The sequence below is a fragment of the Manis javanica genome, chromosome 14 (assembly GCF_040802235.1).
Source record: "Manis javanica isolate MJ-LG chromosome 14, MJ_LKY, whole genome shotgun sequence".
Lineage (NCBI taxonomy): Eukaryota > Metazoa > Chordata > Mammalia > Pholidota > Manidae > Manis > Manis javanica.
This window is the reverse complement of record NC_133169.1, coordinates 93,941,984-93,964,986: the sequence shown is the minus strand read 5'-3', so window position 1 is coordinate 93,964,986 and position 23,003 is coordinate 93,941,984. Positions and strand designations below refer to the sequence as shown.

Sequence of the window (23,003 nt, the reverse complement as noted above, 5' to 3'; positions counted from 1 at the left end):
ATTCTTCTATACCTGTAATTATTGATGCCATAATGCCATTAATGACAAGATTCCATAAGATACTTTCTGAGGTAACTACTCTGGACTCAGCGCTAGGTCCCTTTTGCTGAAAGGGTGGCCTAAGTGCTTTCATGAGCCTCAAGGTAGAAAGTCAGTTTCTGACTGAGCCAGCCTTGATCCCTCCCATCAAAGGTGCTGCCAGGGTCTTCATTCTGCCCCCACCCCCATCCCACACAGTTGCTGGCAGTGCCAGTCAATATAGGGCCCTGGTCATCTCCTAAAATAAAGGGTGATTTTCTGGACCCCAAAAAGATATTCACCCAGAACATGTGAATGGGATCTTATTTGCGAAAAGGGTGTTTGCAGATGGGATTAACTGCAAAATCTGAGGTGAGGTCATCCTAGGTGAGGGTGGCCAGTAATCTAGTGACTGGTACCCTTATAGGAGTCAGAAAAGGAGAGACCCAGAGAGGAGAAACCATGTGGACACAGAGGCAGAGACGAGAGGGATGTGGCCACACTCACAGGACCACCTGGAGCCCCCCAGGAGCTGGAAGCCAGAAGGAGCCTCCCCTGGAGCCGGCAGAGGGAGCGTGGCCCTGCCCACACCTCGAGTTAGGACGTGTGGTCTCTAGAACTGAAAGAAGATAAATCCCTGCTGTTAGAAGCCATCTGGTTTATGTAATGTGTTATTGCAGACATGAAAACATAGCCAGGGAAACAGCATGCCCTCCTCTGTGCTCTGATGCAGCAAAAAGATAACATAAAATGCTGAGACTTGAGGACTGTGAATGGACGATGCCTAAGATCTGTTGGTGACCTATTGTTGCCCTTCTAAAAGGCTATCATTATGTCAAAATAAACATCAACAAAAATTCTCAGCAAACATTGTATGTTCATGCTTGATAAGGGATTCTTAGCTAACTAATGGTGTTGATTCCTTCGGGATGAATGTGATGAAGTTGGTGCAGTCACACATGCCTTTATCTCAGGTGATAAAAAGGACATTTAAGCACAAGCAACACTAGACAAAGGAGGTCACAGTGAACTGAGAAGCTCTGCACATTGGAAACAAGCCGCTCAGTGGGAAGTAGACCCGCAGGAGACGCGGGGAGCCCAGGCAGCCTACCTGTAATGTGGACAAAGGATCAGAGAGACATTTCTCCAATGAGAAGCACAGTTGGCCAACAGACGTATGAAAAGGTGCTAACACCTGTCATCATGACAGAAAAGCAAACCAAAACCATGTGAGATGCTGTCTTCCACCCAGTAGGATAACCACTATCAAAAACCAAAAGACAAGTGTAGGTTGAAAAACTGGAGGCCGTGTGCACTGCTGGCAGGAATGTAAAATGGTGCAGCTGCTGTGGAAGACAGTACGGGAAATCCTCAAAACACTGAACATACATACAATTACCATCATCGCCCAGCAATGAGACTTCTGGGTACATGTCCAAAAGAACTGGAAGCGGGATCTCAGAGACATCTACACAGCCGTGTTCACTGCAGCATTATTCACAGTGGTGGCCAAGCGGTGCAAGCAACACAAGTGCCCGCTGGCAAATGGGCAAAGGAAACACGGCCCAACCACAGTGGAACACTGTTCAGCCTTAAAGAAAGAAATTCCGTCACATGTCAGAACATGAGGACATGATGCTGAGTGTAACAAGCTGGACACAGAGAGACAAGTCCTGTATGATTCCAGTCATAGGGGATACCTGCCATCATCAAAATCATGGAAACAAAAGCAGGGGCCGGTTGCCAGGGTCTGGGGAGGGGAGTGGGGAGTCGTTCCATAGGGGCAGAGTTCAGCTCTACAACATGACAATGCTCTGGAGATCTGTTCCCCAACAGTGGGATACAGTCATTGGTCCTAAAATGTGCTTAAATACTGTTGGGAGGGTACATTTTGTGTTCCATGCTTTTTACCACAATTAAAAATACTCTTTCTTTATGGCCAAATTCACACTGTACTTTTTCTTCCTAGTAAATGTGGAAACAAACCTTACTGTAAAGTGGCTTTACTGTCTGGGGCAGAAGCTCTAAGGATTTCAGAGGAAAGGTCTGTGGATTTTGCTGAACACCAGCACCTGGAGTGGGGAGAGCAGGACACGTGGAAGGTGTACCCAGAGAGTGTCTTTGCCAGGAGCCCACTGCCATGTGTGATCCAGCCCCAAATCAAGGCAAATGCAGGAGAGGGGCTTGGCTGAGTTGGAGGGAACCCGACCTGGAAGAGATGCTAAAAACCCTGAAATGAACCAGCTGCTTGACATGGGTGACCCCCGGCTCTGCACACCAGCAGGCCCCCACCAGGCTCTGATGAGCCTGCAATGGCCCCAACTCGCACAGAGGTGTACCAACGGCCCAGAGCTCTTCCCACTGTTCACCGCACCAGAGTTGCTCCCCAAATCAAGGCCTCAGACCTGGGACAGAGGGACAACGCGGGGATGTGGGGCTGCAGATGGGGACTGGAGTGGGACACATGCCTCCCCAACCCCAGGTCAGGCAACCAGGGGGATTAAAGCCTGACCAAAAGACAAAGCCACACTCCCCAAACAAGCTGCTGAGGCACATGAGCCCCCCATGAAAACACGGCCTGTGAGCACAGGGCCCCATGAGCAGAGGGTCCCCCATAAGAACAGAGGCCCATAGGCAGGACTCCCCATGAGCACAGGACCCCCATGGGCACGGGGGGAACAGAGGGTGAATGGAGGGAAGGGGGAGGGGAGGGAAAGGGGACTAGGTGGGGTGAAGGTGGGAGCTGATGGGCCTAAGTGGAGGGGGCAGAGAAGCAGGTGGTGGTTGGGCAGGAGTGGTTGACCTCAGCTGACCCCAGAACTCCTGCAGCCACAGTGAGACAAGGCCCCAGAGAGGTGTGGAGACCTCAACCCACTGGCAACCCCAAAGACCTGTCTGGTCTGGGGGGCTCAGCAGGCATGGGGGGCACAGTGACAGGGCTAGTTGTCCCACGGACATCCCAGGGAGCAGACTGGGATGGGGGCGGGAAACAGCCAGCCTGGCTCCTGGTGCCCTGGGTCAGTGCGCTCCTACCCTGAGAATCCACGCCCACCCACTGTGGGGCCACCACCAGGGCAGGTCCAGGGCCACTCAGCACTAGGAGGACCGGACACCTGAGGAAAGGCCTGGCCACAAGGGGTCCGTCCTGCTCAGAGACATTCCTCCTAAAACATTCCTTGTATTTTAAAGATTTAAAGCAATTTTCTAGTTCCTCCTTTTCACAGAAAACGAAGATTCTTAATGTGGTTTAATCATGAATAATTCATAAAATTAAATACATTCACTAAAAAATAAACTACAAAATAAAAAAAGGAAAAGTAGATATTTATTGAGAGGGAAAGGAGAACCATCTCCCACGTTAGAGTTCTGGTGTTGAATATTCAGTGCGATTTGATTTAATTGCTGTTACTCTGTAACACCCTTACCTTTGAAAATTCTTTGGGTGTGCTTCCCTGTTCTACCTAAATTAGCTGATAAATCACACAAACCAATAACCAAGGGCCTTGGTTGTTTTAGGAGTAAAGCCTTTAAAAATGGTAAAATTCTTCTGATACTGTTTTTGTGTGTGATACTTTTACTAAGAAAAAAAGTCATTATGCGTGTGCCTTGCACATTTATGTAAAATATAGTTGACATTGCTGGTCTTATTCATCCTTATTGAAAAGGAAAAAAGAGATTATTGTAGCTTCGGCTCACTTTGAGAGTATCTGTCCACTTTTTCTCAAAATACTTCCTCATACTGTGGCCACCTCTGCCTGTATCAGAATCATCTTGATTAAATGCTTCACAGTTGTCAAAAACAAGCCTGACATCGACAGCAAAGGCTTCCAGGTTTGGATACCTGAAAGAAAACACATGATTTAGAGGTTCTTTCGTAGGGTGGCTTTGTTTTGTAAACACATGAAATGAGAATAAAAGGTAAAATAAAAAGTAAAACTTAAAAGGTAAGAGAAAAAAAAGATAATTGCATTTAAGCAGAAATAAAACACCTTATATCCTCTTACAAATGGAACATTTTAAAACTTCCATGTGTTCTGGACTATAAAGGATATAGACAGGTTAAATGGAAAAAACAGATTTCTCAGAAGATCAAGATATATTTCAACTAACTAGCATTTCTCCCCCCATCCAATTTCCGGTTTGACTTGAATCACAATTCCATCCCAGGACTCATCCCACTTGACTAGTTTAACTTTTCTGACCAACTGTAGCACTTGTAGTACCCTATGACCCACATTCAAAACAACTTAGTTTCATTAGAAATGTCAATGCCTCCTATGCACGATACACCTTACAGCTGCCCTGGAGCCTTCACGTAGATCCCAGGACAGGCCACTCTGTGTTAAATCTTCCCCATTTCCTCTTTCTCTTCTCTTTTCAACCGTGCTCTTTTCTCAAGCAATGGATTATGATGATCCCAACAACAAAAACAGAGAAACACTACGAGGATCTGCCCTTCCATTGGAAGCATTGTGGCGTCTGTGCTTTTTTGGGGTGATAAACCTGATTCTCTTTCTCTGTAAGAGCACAGAGAAGACAGATTGGTGAATGCACCTGCCTAAGCTTTTTGGTAAAAAAGGACTGCCTTGTTTCAAGCCAACTCAAGCCAAATCAATACATTTTGAAGGAGGCCTTTTGGATATCCAAATTTAAATTAATTCTAATCTATGATGTATGATAAGCTGAACACTAATTTACCTTTTAGAAATACCCATGAAATACACACTGGAGCTCTGAGACCTGGTAAAAGTGGAACTATTTCTTTCATCAAATACCTTGTATAGTCTTTTTCACTCTCTCATTATGATATATGCAATAATAAGAGAATTAAGTCAGTACTTACGTAACCTCACCCGTTTTCCTATTCTTCTGGGAATTATTTTTATTCAGGTGACATTCACATAACATAAAAGTGGCCATTTTAAGGTAGATAATTCAGTGGCACTTAGTATATTCCACACATTCTACTACCACCACCTCTATTTAGTTTCAAAACATTGCCATTACCCTAAAGTGAAACCTCATGCCCAATCCATTAAACAGTTACTCTCCATTCCTCCCTATCCTAGTCCCTGGAAACAACTAATCTGTTTTTCTGTCTCTATGGATTAACTTATTCTGGGTATTTCATAAAAATAGAATCATACAACATATGAGAATAGTTTTTATAAAATATTTTAATGTTGCTTTGAGAAATATTTCGCTCTTTAGTCTTCCTTACTACAAGAAATGGTTAATGATTAATGTCAGGGAGACTGGAATCCAGGAAAGGATTCTCGGTGAGATTCTTGGTGCGGTGAGTGCGGTGCTCACGCCTCTGCCATCCCTTCACAGGACAGGGTAGCTGATGGAACCCAGACTCATTAAACTAGGCACCTCCTCCCCTCTGTTCTATAAGTTTCTGATTTAAATATTTGAGATACTGTAGTGAGTTCTGTTTCCAGCTCATTAGTTTGGGCTTACTCGAACAACCTGAAGTTAGAGGAGCTTGAATCCACTGAATTTTGCCTCCGACACAGCTGGCGTCATGAACGGGATCATACAGAACTGCTCCCCTCCGCCTGCCTCCCTCTGCTATGTTCCTCCTCCATTCACCAGGACTCATTCTCAAAAGGGAGCTCCAATTTTTGATAATGTCTAAGCTCTGTTTTAATGTTTGAACCTGTGTGTTTTGGGGATTCTGAGGCTGAAGTTCATCCTCCACCAGGGACTGGAGAATCGCAGAAGATAAAGTCAAGAGTTGATTTAAACACTGGTAAAGTCTTCCTGAGTAAGTCTGTCCTGGCCCTGTGCTGCCCACCTAAACATCTGAGTAAAAGAACTAGTTCCTATCCAGACACCAGCCTCTGCTGTTTGGTTCACATTAGAAACAATATTTTAACAGTCTTAGATGTTTTCTGAATTTTAATTTTTTAAAAAGTAAATAGAATCTTTTGAAAGACTGGCATTTCAGCCTACAAACAAATAACTTAGTCATTTGGTCAATTTATTGAATCCTTTGATACATAGGAGAAGAATATTGGTCATCAATGAATTAAATTCTACTCAACACTTCTAAATTGAATATAGATTATAGAACACGGTCATTTTCTCCCAAGGAATACCCAGGAGGGATCAAATAATACAATGTTAAATAATGCTTTTAAAAAACACAGTAAGAATGTACTCAAAATACATTTTATGGTTATTTTTCATGTAAATTTCCTTTTTTCTCCAGAATTACTGGTGAATTTGCCTGCACTTATGGGCACAAGCTACATTAACCAAAAGCAGTATATAGGAATAAGGGGAGCGGGGAGAGTGGAGCAGAGGCCCATGCAGCTCCACGGCTCCTGGCCATTCTCCCGTGAAATGCTTCATGTGGGTTTGTTCTGTAAACAAACAGCCTCATTCCTTCCTGTGGTTCCACATGAGTCCAGTATCCAGAACCAACTAAAGCCCACTGACAGTGGTCACTCCCTGGCAGGAGTCTGAAGTGGTTTTAACAAAAATTATTAACTGTGACCAGGAAGCCATTTTACCCTTCAGATAGGATCACAAAGACGATATGGTAGGGACAGGGGCAAATAATAGTTTTCTTCTACTTTTAACAAATGCCTTTTTTGTAATCTATGATTCATTGTAAAGCTTTCATTATTTAAAATTTCCAACGATCTATAATAATCTGAAAATATTATGAAATCCATTTTTGTGAAATGCACATGAAATGGTATTGATATCCCAACGATGCACAATATAAGCCCCAGCTTACATGTCACTTAGTCACTTTGGGAGGGTTCCCTGATACTTTTCCTTAACTCCCAGGCTAGGTTTGGTGGCCTTCCAATGCCACAACAGCTTTATTACACTATTTCTAATTACTGATATAATCTTAATTGACTCATCTTCCATATCATACTACCTTTACCACACATATATATCCTGTCTAAAGGCAGGGCTTGTAATTAATGTATCCTTGGCTCACTGTAAGAGTACTGAGCACATAACAAACATTCAATAAACACTGAACAGAAATGATGTACTTAGTGTCCACTAATTAATTTCTCTCTAATTGTGGAAAAATCCATAGGCTTCTTAATAACTTTGGTATAACCAGGAACAAAGTTCAAATTTACAGGAAGATGAAAAGGCCATGCATCCTCATGATTTTCTATTTTGGTAAGGATCATACTAGAGAAAATAATGTTTGAAATCAGTATCGATGCTTTAGAGTTATCTCTCTTTAGTAAAAGTTTAGCTTTTATTCTCTTTCAAGTAAATAATGCAAATTTAATTCATAAAAAGACAAAAGAATACATTTACTTACAGTACAGAGTTTACATTACAGAGGAGAATTCTTATTTACACAAACTGTCAAAACGTCACCTGTAATATGGTGAAAGGTTTCTAAACAAATATAGTGGGATGTTATAAACATACAGGACAGGGGAACAGAAATAATACCTGCACAGGTCCTTAAAGTCATCTCATTTCGCTTTCTTAGCACAAGTAAAGCTTGGTTCTGATGAGTTACCAGAAGTGTTTTCCTCTATTTTTCTTTTTGTCTGGTCTTTGCTTAGATGAGTTTCCATTTCATTAAGGTTGGTACTAGAGAAAATAATGTTTCAGATCAACATCCATGCTTCAGAGTTATCCATCCTTTGAAAAAGTTTAGCTTTCATTCTCTTTCAAGTAAAGACAATGCAAAGTAATTCATGGAAAAGATGAAAGAATACATTTACTTATAGCACAGAGTTGACATTACATAAGAAAATTCCTATTTACACAAACGGTCAAAAAGTCACCTCTAGTACAGTGGAACCTTTCTAAACAAATACAAGGGGATGTTGTGAACATATAGGACAGGGGAACAGAAATAATACCGGCAAAAAGTCACGTACTCAGCCTCCTCTTGTTTCGGTTCCTTAACAGAGGTACAACTGGGTTGTTTTGACAAATGACCCAAATTGTTTTCCTCCGTTGTTCCTTTTCTCTGCTCTTTGCTTAGATGTGGTTCATATACCAATACCAATGAAACGGGATACTCCTATTTACTGATGTCTGCCACTTGATGCACTACTTAAAGCCATAAAAGCTACACCACTGGCCATAAGGACATCTAAAAGGCACAGTATGAAAATAAGATAAGCACTACCAGTAGCTTAGTTTGATCATCTCATTTCATTTCAAAATTCAAAAATCAAAGTTGTAACGTCTAATCAATTCTTTTTAGTACCCACAAAGGGATATTTCTAATATCACTTCTAAAATTTAGCTATAAAACACGAACCTATTTCATATTCTCTCATCAACCTAACTGAAAATTCCTATTTTATTCAATGGCAGTTTGGCATCAGGAAAGATGGGAGAATATGGGTCATAATTGTACCTGATTGTACAGTTATCCAACTTTCATTTTGACATCAGTAACACAAATTTTCGGACAGCAGCCTTCAATAAGGCTTACACAATTCAATTAAAAACCCTGGGGATAGATCATACTTATAGACAGACAAGCAGATGTATGCAATGCACTGTGCTGTAAAGCCATGCAGCAGTATGTAATATGACAGGAGCAGTGCTACACTTTATGCATTGCTATGACAACCACATCACAACCAAATCACAATGCGGTGTTAGATGTACAAAAATAAACATACCCATACCATATCTAGTCTATGCCTCTCCACCTCCTGGTAGAAAGAGTTGGCACAACATTATGAAACAGAAATCACATAGTCATGAAACCAATTTTTAACCCCCAAAAGACACCAATACCAAAGCAAGGCAATAACTGCAAGATGAAGGGAAAACTTAAGGGGGAATCATAATGGAAATTTTTAAGAATATATTTTCAAGATTCTCCCCAAATTAAGATTTAATAAAAATCATAAAATGTACATTCAACAACTGTTTAACTTTATGTCTACAGACCTGATGCTTCAGAAGAACAGCTTGTTGTCTTCTGATTTCTTTCTCCTAAAAAATAAAAAGCTTTTAATATATAATTTCAGGGAAGATTTAGAACATGTTACAAGTATTGCAAGTTCCTTTTCTGAGGTTCTATAGTTGTCCATTAGGTCGAACTATATAAAGTTGCTTTCATGCAGTTCTACCTAACACATAAAAACTGTATGACAATATCAAGGATCTTTATTCAGCAGCCATTTAAACTTAAAATTCAAGGACCTCATGCCACATTTCAATAGCACATTTACTGAACCAACTGACCTAGATTGTCAGAGCATGTCAGATACAAATGTTGAATAAACTGGGTAGGAAATTCTACAAATTACCCAGTTTATTCAACAAATATATTTCAAGAAGTGAAAACACTGTGAGAAGACTAAAGGGGCCTTAAAGGATGTATCAAACATGCCCAATGTTTGGATCTTACCTAGATTTTGATTCAAATAGACAAACTGTTCAGGAAATTCTGAGACTTAAGAATTTAAACAATGAAAATTTTCAACAATGTCTGATATGATGATATCAATAAATTATCATTTTAAAGTATGATAATGGCATTGTGATACTTTTATAGAAAACAAGAATTCTTATCTTTTAGATATATTTACAGATGAAGTACCATGTCTAAGATTTGCTTCAACAAATTATAAAAGGAGTAGTAGATGGGAATATATGTAAAACAGTATTGTTCATATGATAATTTCTAAAGCTGATGATAGGTACATGATGTACATTATTTTGCCTACTTTTGTGATATTTCAGATTTCCCACTATAAGTCTCCTCATGGAAACACATACACCAGGCATAACGCTAGTGTACTACAGGAATAAGCCTGCTTAGTACATAGGTAATAATCAAGAGCTGGTTGTCCTCCATAAGGAAATCAAAACAAATATACTGTTATGTGACCTTATTTAGAGTCCCAAGTAGTATGTCCAGACATAGGAAAAGCATTCTTTCAAAATAACCTTTCTAAAACAATTTTTAAATTACCTTATACTTCTTTTTTGAGAGAGAATTCCTTTGGTGTGAAGGTTAAGAAAAAAATTTTAATGTCTTTTTCCTTAAAAGAACCTTAGAGCAGGATTCAGCCTGAACCACTCTGTGCACTTCTGCAGCCAGAGCCAGCAGTCCTGACCGCCCTTTATGCTGTGGAGCCAGGCTCGGAATCATGGCATACGATGACCTCACACAATGGGTGCCATGGACACAAGCACTACTCCTGCCCCCATCACGGATGACAGTTACACCCCACAGTCCAAGCACCGTGCTCTGTCCGAGGCATTTTGAATGTATTGTTTACTTTAATCTTCATAATCATTTGAACTAGTAAGGTGGGTTTCACTGTCCCTATACTACCATTGAGGGAACCACAGGCCCACTGAGGTTAAATCATTTCCTGAGGTGCACTGGCAATAAGGAACAGCAATGTGTGATTTGAACACAGGACTGTCTCTCTCTAAAACCTGGGGTCTTCGCCACTACATGTACTTCACTGCTATTACAAAGACATTTTTATACTTGATACTGATCATGACATTCAGGATGAAAGCATAGTCAAGATGATGTTACGACAGGGTAATGGAAAAAACCAATGCACATAACTCAGTGTCTACATGTCAAAAAAAAATATCTATACTAAATCATTTCAGTGATTCCCATTTTAAATATTAATCCTGAGGAGAATTTTGGCTGAGATTTCAAATGAAGTCAGTAGGAACAGCAATTGTACTAACTGCACTTTTACACCATAAAATACTAAGAAGGAATCCGGCAAAACAGTTTTATGTTCACCAGCATGGGGAGCTTTTGATTGAATTTCAAGGGTTCAATCAATTAAGCTTTTTTTAATCCAGTTATGATTTTTGCATAGCTATATTTTACTCAGCTGGGAAAATATACCTGTGTCAAAAAAGGAACAGATTATCTTGGGGTCCAAAATTCACCTGACAAATGACATCATTTACATTTTGGCTTTAGGCATTTATAAATAAATACTTTCTAAGGGCGATTCATGTTTCAGGCTATCTTCTGACTCCAGGATTTCATAAAATGAGAAATGGATTGTTAGGAAAATCTGAAGCTGGTATTAAAAGTTTCATTCACTGAACAGTCAAAACAATTTGGGTGAGGAAAAAAAGAAGAATTTTTCTCAATAAACTTTTCCTTAGAAAAAGCAAATACAATTTATATCATTTGATTCCTATGCTTTTTTGTCATTCAGAAATTATGCATAAAAAGGAGTTTATTCTTTTTTCTTAATTTCCAAGACTAAGATAGTAAATGGTTCCTGAAAATAATCTTTCTTAAGATTTAAAAGAAACAGAGAAAAAAGATCACTAAGAAGACTGAGACGGTGACAGATCAAGCCTTTTATACCATTATAATTCTCCTTTCTACAGCTACTAATTTAAATCTTTAGCAGTAACACATTCATTTCTATACATACTGTGGTGAGAGAGAAGGAAAAAAAGGTTTATGGAAACACATACATCAGTGTAAAGCTAGTGTATTACAGGCATAAGCCTACTTAGTGCATAGGTAATAATCAGGAGCTGGTTGTCCTCCATAAGGAAATCAAAACAAATACACTGTTATGTGACCTTACAGTCCTAAGTAGTATGTCCGGACATAGGAAAAGCAGCCTTTCAAAATAATCTTTCTAAAACAATTTTTAAATTACCTTATTTTTTGAGAGAGAATTCCTTTGGTGTGAAGGTTAAGAAAAAAATTTTAATGTCTTTTTCCTTAAAAGAAACTTAGAGCAGGATTCAGCCTGAACCACTCTGTGCACTTCTGCAGCCAGAGCCAGCAGTCCTGACCGCCCTTTATGCTGTGGAGCCAGGCTTGGAATCATGGCATACGATGACCTCACACAATGGGTGCCATGGACACAAGCACTGCTCTTGCCCCCATCACGGATGACAGTCACACCCCACAGTCCAAGCACCGTGCTCTGTCCGAGGCATTTTGAATGTGTTGTTTACTTTAATCTTCATAATCATTTGAACTAGTAAGGTGGGTTTCACTGTCCCTATACTACCATTGAGGGAACCACAGGCCCACTGAGGTTAAATCATTTCCTGAGGTGCACTGGCAATAAGGAGCAGAAATGTGTGATTTGAACACAGGACTGTTTCTCTCTAAAACCTGGGGTCTTAGCCACTACATGTACTTCACTGCTATTGCAAAGACACTTTTATACTTGATACTGATCACAATATTCAGGATGAAAGCATAGTCAAGATGATGTTATGATAGGGTTATGGAAAAAACCAATGCACATACTCAGTGTCTACATGTCAAAAAAATATCTATACTAAATCATTTCAGTGATTCCCATTTTAAATATTAATCCTGAGGAGAGAATTCTGGCTGAGATTTCAAATGAAGTCAGTAGGAACAGCAGTTTTACTAACTGCATTTTTATACCATAAAACAGTAAGAAGGGGAGGGTGGATGGGAAGGGAGGAATAAGGGTGGGGGAAAAAAAGGGGGCCTTACGATTAGCATGTATACTGTGGGGGGGTGGCATGGGGAGGGCTGTGCAAAACAGAAGATACGTAGTGATTCTACACCATCTTACTATGCTGATGGACAGTGACTGCAATGGGGTGGAGGGGGGCCTTGGTGAATGGGGGTGCCTGGTAAACATAATGTTTTTCATGTAATTGTAGATTAATGACAACAAAATTTTTAAAAAGTGTAAAAGGGAGGCAGAGGAGGAGGTCAGGGAGCTCTGTGACTTGAGGAGAACTTGTCCAGCCTTCTTTAGTGGTGTTGGGAAAGGGCCATAAGCTAAGGAATGCAGGCAGCCTCTAGAAGCTGGAAAAGATAAGAAAATGGATTTTCTCTTAAAGTTTCCAGAAAATAGGACAGTCTCTTGACACCTTACTTTTTTTTCTGAGTACGACTTGCGTTGGACTTCTAACCTACAGAACTGTAAGATAATAAATTTGTGTTGATGTAAGTAAAAAAACATTGCAATTAATTAATTTGGGGTGCACCATAAAGTGTCTTTCATATTACTAATTAACTAACTGAACCAACCACTGTTAGTGAGCTTCTACTATGTGCCAGCAGAGCAACCACACAGATCCATTCCCAGCCTTCCAGAAGCTTGCAGGCAGGCAGGCAGGTGGACACCAAACACACAGTCCAATAACTAACTGTTCAGAGTTACGGCACATCATGACAAGAGCTGTGAAGGAAGTATGCTAGAAAAGCCTGCAGCAGCAGGGGAGATGGTAAGAGCCCTAGAACATTCTGAGTACCAACAGATTCCTGGGAAGTCCAGATTCCTAACAATGCTCTGGAGGCAGCCTCCTGAAGTGAGGTGTCAGTTATCACGCTTTTAAAGTTAAGTTATTGTCACCCTTGGTTTGTCTAAGGAGAACATTGTTTCCACAAGTCTAGGAAGGCTAGGTATGGATTTTTATACTGGGGACCAGACAGGGTGATATTTGGCAATTTTCAGGGAGGTGATGGACTTGGGGGAAGTGCTCTTTACCTTAGATGTATGATGTGGGAGGTGGGAACGTAGGCCTGAGGGGCATTAGAGGTGCCTCCTTTCTCTTCCTGTTTTTCTTCCCTAGTGAGCGTGTATGCACTTTGCAAACTTGACAAGGAGTCAGTTAACAGGTGAGAATTGCTCTACAGATCACAGTCTTAGTGCCCGAAGAGCCAGCCAGAAGCCCTGTCCATTTCCTGCCTGCCCTTCCAGGCCCTGAGAGGAGGAGGTGTCTGCAGTATGTTGTTGGAATGGGGTGGGTGGAGACGTTGTCTCCTTCACATTGGACTGGAAGCCAGGGGTTCCCTACAGAACTCCTTCCACCTGGCTTTGCCTGTACTAGGAGTGCAGGGGAGCTTATGCCAAAACCTGCTCATGTGCTCATCCCTGCCACCAGCCCTCCTGTAGAGGCAGATGGAAGAAAGGTGTAAATTGTAGGGAGGGGAGGGACTTTCACAACAGCAACAACGTTTCAGTAATGTTGGCACAGCACTCAACCACTCACAAGTACATTCACACCTGCTATCTGTCTGGCTCTCAGCTGATCCCCAGCCTTAGATTCTGCTTTCCATTTCTTTAGACACATGCCCTTTGAGATGTCCAGGCCTTTTCTAGACCACGGTCCCCGAGGAAGGCTGAACTCTTTACGCATGTAAATTCCAATCTCTGCAAGCCCTCCCACTTCTGTGAAACTTCTATCAAACACACTTCTGAAAGAGTCGAGGCAGGCAGGGGCTGCAGAGAACATCCAGTCCAACTTAGTCACTAGCCCAAAGAAGAAAAGGGACTGACCGAAGGCCACACAGCCTGTCAGGAACCTAGCAGGGCTCAGGCACCTGAGGGCCGACACGCACGCGTACACTGCCCCCATGCTCCCAATGCCTTACAGAGCTGCGCACTTCGCCCTCCTGGGGCTTCTCACAGGCACACCGTGGGTGCTCGAAGTCGGGGTGTTTGGGAGTGTAACCTGTCACCCTTACTGAGGGGAATGGGGTGGGAGGAGCTCGCCATTCTCAGGGATCCTGTAGGGGATTCTTTTACAAAATAAAGACTCTAGTATGAACAATGGTTTTGCACACAGGAGGTGACTCAGTCCTGGGACTGAGGGACTGGCACACGCGCGGGCTTCCCTAGCAGCAGGCACCTGTAAACACAGCACCCAGCCTTCCAAACCCTGATCGCGCGACCCCCTCTGAACACTGCTCAGCCCCCACCGCACCTACCCCTCTCCCCCTCCTCCTCCACCCCTCCGGATGGTTCTCCAAAGGTGGGCTGAGGTCTTGTCTGTTTGCTAAAGAGTTAAGATTCTTACTTCTTAACGTCCTGGGTGTTAAAACGCAATCTTATCTTTAAGATGGGATCCTTCCTGCCTTTTACTATATTGTTCATGGCTTACTTGCCATACTAATTGCCCAGGTTGTACATTACTTGATTAGGGGCTGGAGGAGGAAAAGCAGCATCTGGGCAAAGTTAAACATAAACGGAGCCTTCTAGCACACACTAAAGTAAATTTCACAATAGCCTCATTTAATTGACACAATGAAGACAATGGGCTGTGCTGAGGTATTTTCTTATCTGGGGGATATCCTTCAAACATTCCAGGTCAGGTTACTCTTGGCTTTTTAGTTTTAACTAATCTTCACTGAAGAATGCTTAGACTCCCACTTTAATATCCTACTTTAGAGAATTCATGTGACTCTGACTTTGCTTAATTGTTTAATACGGAGTTCTGGCGGGGGTCTTTTTCCAGAGGCCCCCACCCTACTCTGACTACCCACGGTCCCTGTCTCAGAATCTCTGTAGCTAATCATAAATTACTCAGCTGCAGATTACAAACCGAAAAGACACAAAGATGAATTGCTAAATACAAGAAATTGCACTGTCAGTCCCCAAATCAAAGTAAAGAAACTTGATTCACAAATTAAAAATACGGGAGGTACGTCATGAAAAAAATTTTAATTCTAAAGGCGCTGCCTCCGGGCAGCCTCTCCCCGGCCGCCCCGCCGCAGGTCACACTTGAACCTCAGCCCGCCCGGCCCTCGCCCTCGAGGCCCCCGCCGAGAAAATCCACTCACGGCAAAACGCCCACCGGCCGCCCTGTCTGCGCGGCCCGGCGCGGCCCCTCCGCCTGCGGCCCCAGGTCGGCGGCGTGGCCCCGGGCCGGGCGGACGCGCGTCGCGAAGCGGAGAGCAGCCGCCCTCACCACCCGGGCACGGACGGGGGAGCAGCGGCTCCGGCGGGCCCCCATCCCCCCTCCACGGCGAACTTCGCCGGCCGCTCGGACGTCCGCCCCGGGCGCACCCGCTCCGCTCCCTCCCTTCCCGGGCGGCCCCTCCAACGGAGCGCGCCGACTTCCGGCCCCCAGCCGGGCCCCGCGCTGCCCGCCGAGCCACTCGAACGGCCGCTCCCTCAGGAGGAGGCAGGGGTCCCCACGCCCCGTCCGGGTCCGGCCGTGCCCCGCGGCCACGTACCTTCCGCCCGCAGAGCCGTCGCTGTCGCCTTCACCCCTGAAGCGGGGCCCGCTCCGGTCCCTCCACCGCAGATCCGTGGGAGCGGGAGCCGCTTCTCGGCCGAGGTCTCTGAAGTCCGAGTGGGCCAGCGGCTCCCAGTCCGGGCCGATCGCCGCCCTCCGCGGGAGCGCCGAGAAGGGGCGAGTGCGGAGCCGGGAGCCCAGCCGGCGCGGGGAGGCGACCCGAGGCTGGGGGCGAGGTCGGTGCCGCCCCCGCAGGCGCGCCGGGAGGAAGGTGCAGCCAAGCAGAGCGCGGGCCCAGAACTTCGCGGGTCCATCCACATCTGGTCTCCGCTGCCCGCTGCGCGGACGGGACGCCGGCCCGAAGCACGGAGAGCGTAGCAGATGACGGTTCTCCTGGCGGCACTCAAGATACTACTGACGTGAGTAAGGCGGCGGCAGCGCCTGCAGCTACTACGCAGCCGCAGGACTTACGCACTCTGCGCCCAGTGGCTGCCCGCCCCCGACTGACGGCCCTCGCGGCCAATGAGCATGCGGTGCAGCGGCGCAGGCCTCCAGGTGTGTCTTTCCCCTCCTGCTACCCTGGCCACCCCTGCCCTCCAGGACCCACCGGGACCTGGGGACCCCTGTGCATCAGGCGCTCAGATGCCTCCTGCCAGGGGCTGCGTGTCCCTATTTGGGGTAGAGGCCAAGAGCATTTTGTGTGAAGTATTAGATATGGTAAAGTGGGACGCTGGAGAATTTGGTGTAAAGAGTATTTGTACTGACACTGCAAGTTTTCTGTATGCTTGAAATTACTGGAAAGTAAATTACTTTGCAAAACAACCATGTCAGTTATGCACCAGAAAAGCAGAGCAGCCATCACACCGGCTCACAGAGGCCAAGCCCACCCTGGTCTAGTTGACCCGAAGTGGGGCACTACTCACCTTGCAGGAGTTTAGGTGTGACTAGGAGGCACCTGAGAGGATTCCTCTGTAGCCACTGGGCCTTAGGCGTTGGGACGACCTGGAGTAGAAACTGGGATTTTTTAATTCCAATTTCCACACCACTCCACCAAACACCTGTTAGAACTAAAAATGAATTCAATAAACTTGCAACATAGCCAAAAGCCTATCCACAAAAGAAAAATAATCATGTGGGCTTTATAGGATTAAAATTTCTATTCTGAAAGACCTTGTTCAGAGAACCCAAACACAAGAAAAACTGGGAGAAAATATTTTCAAAATGCATATTTGATAAAGGATTTGTATTCCAAACATACAAAAATCCATAAAACAAAAAGGAACTGGCCTCAGAGCTATTGGCGTGGGGCTTGGAGGTTCTTCTCTGGACCCCACTCCTGACACCAAGTAAGGTTAACCTTAAAATAAAGCTGTCTGTTATTTTAGCAGTAAAATGGTTTTTTTCAGAAGCACATAAGTACAACCCAGGACATGCAAGCTATGGCAAAACCACAGGCACTTTCAGAGAACAGAGCAGAGGAGGCTCTCTTATAGAGGAAGGGGAAATGTTCTAAGCAAAAAACCCTTGGAGGAAACTGTCATGGCTGCTCATTGGCTGAGTTGCAACCATCTCTTAAGGGCTGAGCTGTTGTGGGGGAGGCAGAAAATCTTCCCTCTTCCTACTTGGTAATAAATGAGCCAAAATACTATGAGTTGTAAGGTGTCCTTCTCTTCCTTCCGGTGAGGTCTGCATTGACCAGAAGGGGTGGGCGGAGAGGTCTTCCTGCAAACCTCCCCTCTGCTTGTCAGTGAGGCTTCCCATTATCAGTTTTCACAATGGACAAATTTTAAATGAAAAGCTATAAAAATTCTACAGGAAAATAGGAAAATCTATAAACCACCTTGGGTTTGGTGATGAGTTTTAACATAAACACCGGAATCCTAGCCACAAAAGAAAAATATTAATGTGGATTTTATAAAATTAAATTTTTCTACTCCATCAACAACTACCTTCTTCAGAGAACCTGAGAGAAAATATTTGGAAAACATGTATCTAATAAAGGATTTGTACTCAAAATATATAAAGACCTTTAATACAAACAATTAAAAATGGCTAAAGATCTACACAGACACCTCCTGCAAGATATACTGATAGTGAATAAACATATAAACATATGCTTAACATCAGATATCACTATGGAAAATACAAATTAAAACAATGACATAACACTGCACTTATTAGAACTGCTGAAATCCAAAAACATGGTAACAACAATTGCTGGGGGCTGAAGAATAACAAGAACCTTCCTTCATTGCTGGTGGAATGCATGTACAGCCACTTTAGGAAACAGCCTGGCTGGGTCTTTCCAAGCGAGTCTCACCTTAGGACCCAACAATCAATCGCACATCCAGCATTTAGCGAACTGCTTTAAAAAACTGTATCTAAACAAAATTCAGGATGCCATTATGCACAGAAGCTCTATTCACAATGGCTAAAAATGTAAAGAAATCAGAATGAATAGATAAGCAAATTGGGGTACATCCAGGTGAAGAATTCACTGTGTGATTATTTTCATTGGTGTGTTCCCAGAACCTAGCCTAATATCAAGCACATAGAAGACTGTCAACAAATACTTAGGGAGTGAATGAGCAAATGTCCACATGGTTCCAAGGACCAAGGAAAAGGTGATCACCAAGTCTCTCTGCAGGGGGTCCTTAACATGCCAAGGACCCTTTGGCAGTCTGTTGAAGCTGGCAGACCCCTTCTCAAGAGTATTTTTAAATATATAGTATGACAGGGGGAACTAATTATATCGAATACAGACAGAAGATACTAGTTATATTAAAATATATTGAGATCAAACATGCCTCTATGGCATAAGCTGGGCTTGTCAAGTCACAGGCATCGCTGTATGGCCTGGCTGGGCCAGTTCACTGGCAACACCCCCAAGTGACAACATCTGCAGGCTTTTTGTTCAGTTTCTCAGACAGGAATCCTCCAAATTCCTGTCTAGGATGCCACCGTTCTCAGAGGGAAGTGGCAGAAAGAGGCCAGAGAAGTTCCCAGGGCAGTGAGTCAGTTTTCACATCACCCACTAGTTCCCATGTGGTGTCATCACCCTTAGCCATGCCCACTGTCCCCCAAGTCATGGGCTTTCTGTTCAGCCCCTTTGGTCTGCACCAGGGTAAGAAGGGCACAGTTGTCCAAGTGAACACACACATGGGCTGTGGGGCCCACCTGTTTCTTAAAAAGATTTCCAACCTGGGTGCTGTATCACCTGCACTCCTACTGTGAAAGATATTTGTGCCTCAGTCCCCGAGCCTTTCTGGGGGCCAGAGGTACAAATCAGCCCGCTTTCAGACTTCTCACTTCACTACTCTGGCTTAGAATTCAGCCTGACATACTCATTAGTAGTGCCTCTGTTCACTGTCTCAAACATCCCGAATAGAGCCCAAAAATGAGGCATTTTTGGTATCTACTATAGTGCCTGGTACATAGTTCCTTGAGATGGTAACTTCTGCTGTTACTAATAATGATTTGAAGTGATGCTCCCACCAGATCTCAGTGGATTACCTGATGTGGTGAGCTGGACGTGAGCTTAGAACTGAAAAGTCCATTTCTTTTTTACACTCTGGAATCCATTTAGGTTTTATGCTTTGTTTTAGAAACAAAATTAACTCCCATCTAGTTTTTTTAGGATCTCAACAGAATGTAGGGCTCCCTGGAATAAAGTCACCAAAGTCAGTGGCAGTACTGACCAGTTTAGGCTGGAAAGCAGAAGAGAAATTAGGCACAATTTCATTTTGAACAGGAAAAAAGTGATATTTAAAGCAAAAACAAAACAAAGCATTTCAGAGCAAGGTAGAATAAATCTCAGGCATAGATGGCTTTTTCCATTCCTCAGTGAGCTCTGGGTGGAGCCTGAGCTGAGCAGCCTGCCAACACAGGGCCTTGGGAAGATGGGTGAGGCATCTCAGCAGAGAGGAGGGGGCCCCAGTGATGCTCAAGGTAAAACATCCTATGTGAGAAATCCTCTATAGTGGAAACAGCACACAAATTCACAGGAAAACCTTTGTTAGGGAGAAAACCAAGAATGGGCCTTGTGTTAGTTTTTCTGAGTCATTAACCCACTGCCAGACAGAAGAATGGCTCACAGTTATGTGCCAGACCCTGGGCTACACCCTGGTCATGTGGGATGTGACACGCAGTCCCTGCTCCAAGTAGCTCAGACTACAGACAAGGAGAGACACATGGCGGTGACAGCACTCCGTACTGTGGAAAGGCATGCTGTGTAAGTTGGGAAGGGTAACCTCAGTACAAAGGGCCCCAAGCCCTGTCGCTAGCCACAATAGACAGCATTTCCCGTATTGCAGAATAGTGCAGGAGTTTGCAAGGCAGTCCTCTTGTGGCTCTAACTATTCCCATGGCCTTTGGGATCCTTTACATCCAGTCAACAGGTAGAAGGAAGAGGAAACTGGAGGGTGGCACAGGGAGATTTTTTGGGCCAGGTTTGGAAGTGGTGCCCACAAGCCATTTGTCAGTTAGTCACATTGGACCCACATAATGCAGTACCTGGGCAGCCACTTCCGGGTAACAATTCTACAGGGTGAAGGGGGAGAATTAGTCTTTTCTGAACAGCCAGGTGTTCATGGGACTTATACATGGAGGAGGCATGTGAGGGGAGCTCAGAAGAGAGAGATAACCCAATTGTGCATGTGTGTGTATGTGTGTGTGTGTGTGTGTGTGTGTGTGTGTGTGTGTGTGTTTCTGGGGTGAGGGATAGATCTTAGCAACAGCACCATGGAATAATTGATATTTTAACCAAGTTTTACAAGAGAAATAGTATTTAAGTCATGAAGGGCATTTGGAGAAGACAGTTTAAATAGAAGGAACAGTATGTGCAAAGGTACTGGAGAATTCATTCCATCATCTATACAACAAATCCTATAAAAGTGTCCTTGAAGTACCAGAAATCATTCAAATGCTAGGAATGCTGCTGTCCACGGAACAAACAAGGTCAACTCTCCTCACCCCATATTCTAGTGGGAAGAGCAAACCACACAGAAGCAACTAAGTACACAACTCCAAACATTAAGTACCATGTTGTGTGGGAGAACCACATGTCTGTAAGTAGGGCTGGAGCAAAGGGTGTAAGTTGAAAGTGTGGAAAAAGGAAGCTAGAAATTGTCTTGCCAATGGGTTTCAGACCCAGGCACAAGTTTGCTGTGGATTCAATGTGACCAAAGAAATTGATAGCAAACGTTCTTGGGGTGAAAGGGTTATACCAAACTTACTTTCAGGTGGCAGGTCAGTCACTAAAATCCCATTCACTTAGAGTGAGTCTGCATGCAGCAAGCCACTCTCTGCCTCTGGGACCCTCTGTCCACCCAGCCATCATCTGGGCCTCTCTGCACAGTTGTCCCACACAGCCATCCTCTGGGCCTCTGTCCTCAGCGCTGCCACGACTCCAGCCGCTGTCCTGCTCTCCTGCAGCCTTGCAGCCCTGCCACCATGTCATGCCCAGAGCACTAGGCGGAGCTCTTTTTATAGAGTCAACAGCAATATATTGCCCACAGGTGTGCAGTGAGCTAGTCAGCCAGGGCCCAGTGAGAATCCTGGCCACAGGAACTCTTATTTTATCCACAGAAATGATGAGGCTGGAGAGGATGGAGATGGCCAGCCAGGAGGCAGCCTTCATGCATTAACGGGCACCAGCAAGAGGAGATGGGTGGAGCTGTGAGTTGTGGAAAGGTCCCTGGCTTGTGACTGAGATTCCAGGTGTGGCTGCAGGGAACCTGATTAAAGCCTGTCTCAGTAGCCTGGGTATAAAATAGGAACCTTGGCTGGAGGGGTGGAAATGTTGAGCAGGTGAAGTGCACGCTGGGGTCAGGCCACAGGAACTAAGGTGACCCTGCCCCTCCTTCCAGGTTTCAGGCAGAAAATGGGCAGAATGTGTTTCCCTGAGCCAGTCCAGTCCTTTTACTTTGTGTACATTTTTACTTTTAAAATTATGTATATATATTCTCACAGAAAAATCTAAAAAATTAAAATTTTACCCTGTGTTATTAGACAGTAGTGGGTGCAGAAGAGCATATGTATGTGTCTGTGTGTATGTAGATTTACATCTATATTTCTTTCTATGTGCACAGATATATTTTGAAAACTGAGTTCAACTTGTATGTAACCAAGCTTCCCCCACTGCCTCTGTGCCATTCCCCACTGCAGATGCTCTCCTCTCTCCACCTGTACCCCGATCCTTGCAGCAGGTGGAAACTCTGTGTGGAAGGAATACTGATGTAAGGAATACTGATCCCCTGATTGACTAGTTCCTTTTGGCAAAATGAATTTTCCTGGCCTACACTTATCAGATGCTACTTACGTAGGTCAGCGGCTAAAAATACAAAATGCTTACTGGAGATGTAAGTTAGGAGAGGGACTCTGCCTCAGAGCAGCTGCCAACGCCACATGTTTGAAATGACAGGCTCTGGACTGAGCCCAGCCGGAGTGGTTCTGTGGGGAAGGAGCAGAGCCACTGTGGGCCTTTCGCACACCCACTCCCCAAACAAGGCCTGTGCTCAACGGGAGCTGCTCCGTAACTTGCAGCTGGGGCCACCCATCTGCTAATGCCCTGCGGCCAAGTAGAACTGGTGACTTTTGAGTGAACCCGCGAAAGTGCAGACAGGGTGCTTGCTGGCTCCCCAATGAGAGCACAGGGGTATGAGTCATGCTGCAGGTGGAGACCCACCGTGATACACAGCCTACACCTTCCTATGAATTTTATCAGTGTTTTCCCCCCGTGATTTTTAAGTCCTCTACTCCATTTCTGGCTCTGTTCAGTGTCCAGGTGCAGCTGCTGACGTTTTCCTCAGCCAGTTCCCATGTTTCCTTACCAGATGCTTGGTGAGGATGAGGGGCCGCAGCCACAGAGGAGCTGGCTGCTTTTCTGCTCACACGCTCGGTGGGCCTGTTTCCAGGGCTATGAAGTGCAGCCCTTGTTATTGGCTTTAAGCTCTAACCTTCTATAATGTTTCTGTGCACACTCTCCCACACCTAAGTCGTTCTCTGCTTTATTAATGTAAGGTTGCCCCCCAGTGTCCAAAAAGGTTATGTGC

General features: G+C 44.3%; 1 long non-coding RNA gene across 1 annotated transcript; it reads right to left on the bottom strand.

The window, feature by feature from the left end:
• Positions 1 to 3,325: 3,325 nt before the first annotated feature.
• On the bottom strand, positions 3,326 to 16,372 carry LOC140846248 (uncharacterized). Its single transcript, XR_012125254.1, has 4 exons — positions 15,950 to 16,372; positions 8,932 to 8,976; positions 7,462 to 7,605; positions 3,326 to 3,859 (listed from the first exon to the last, which is right to left on the bottom strand). It is a non-coding gene; the product is annotated as an uncharacterized lncRNA (long non-coding RNA).
• Positions 16,373 to 23,003: the final 6,631 nt, after the last annotated feature.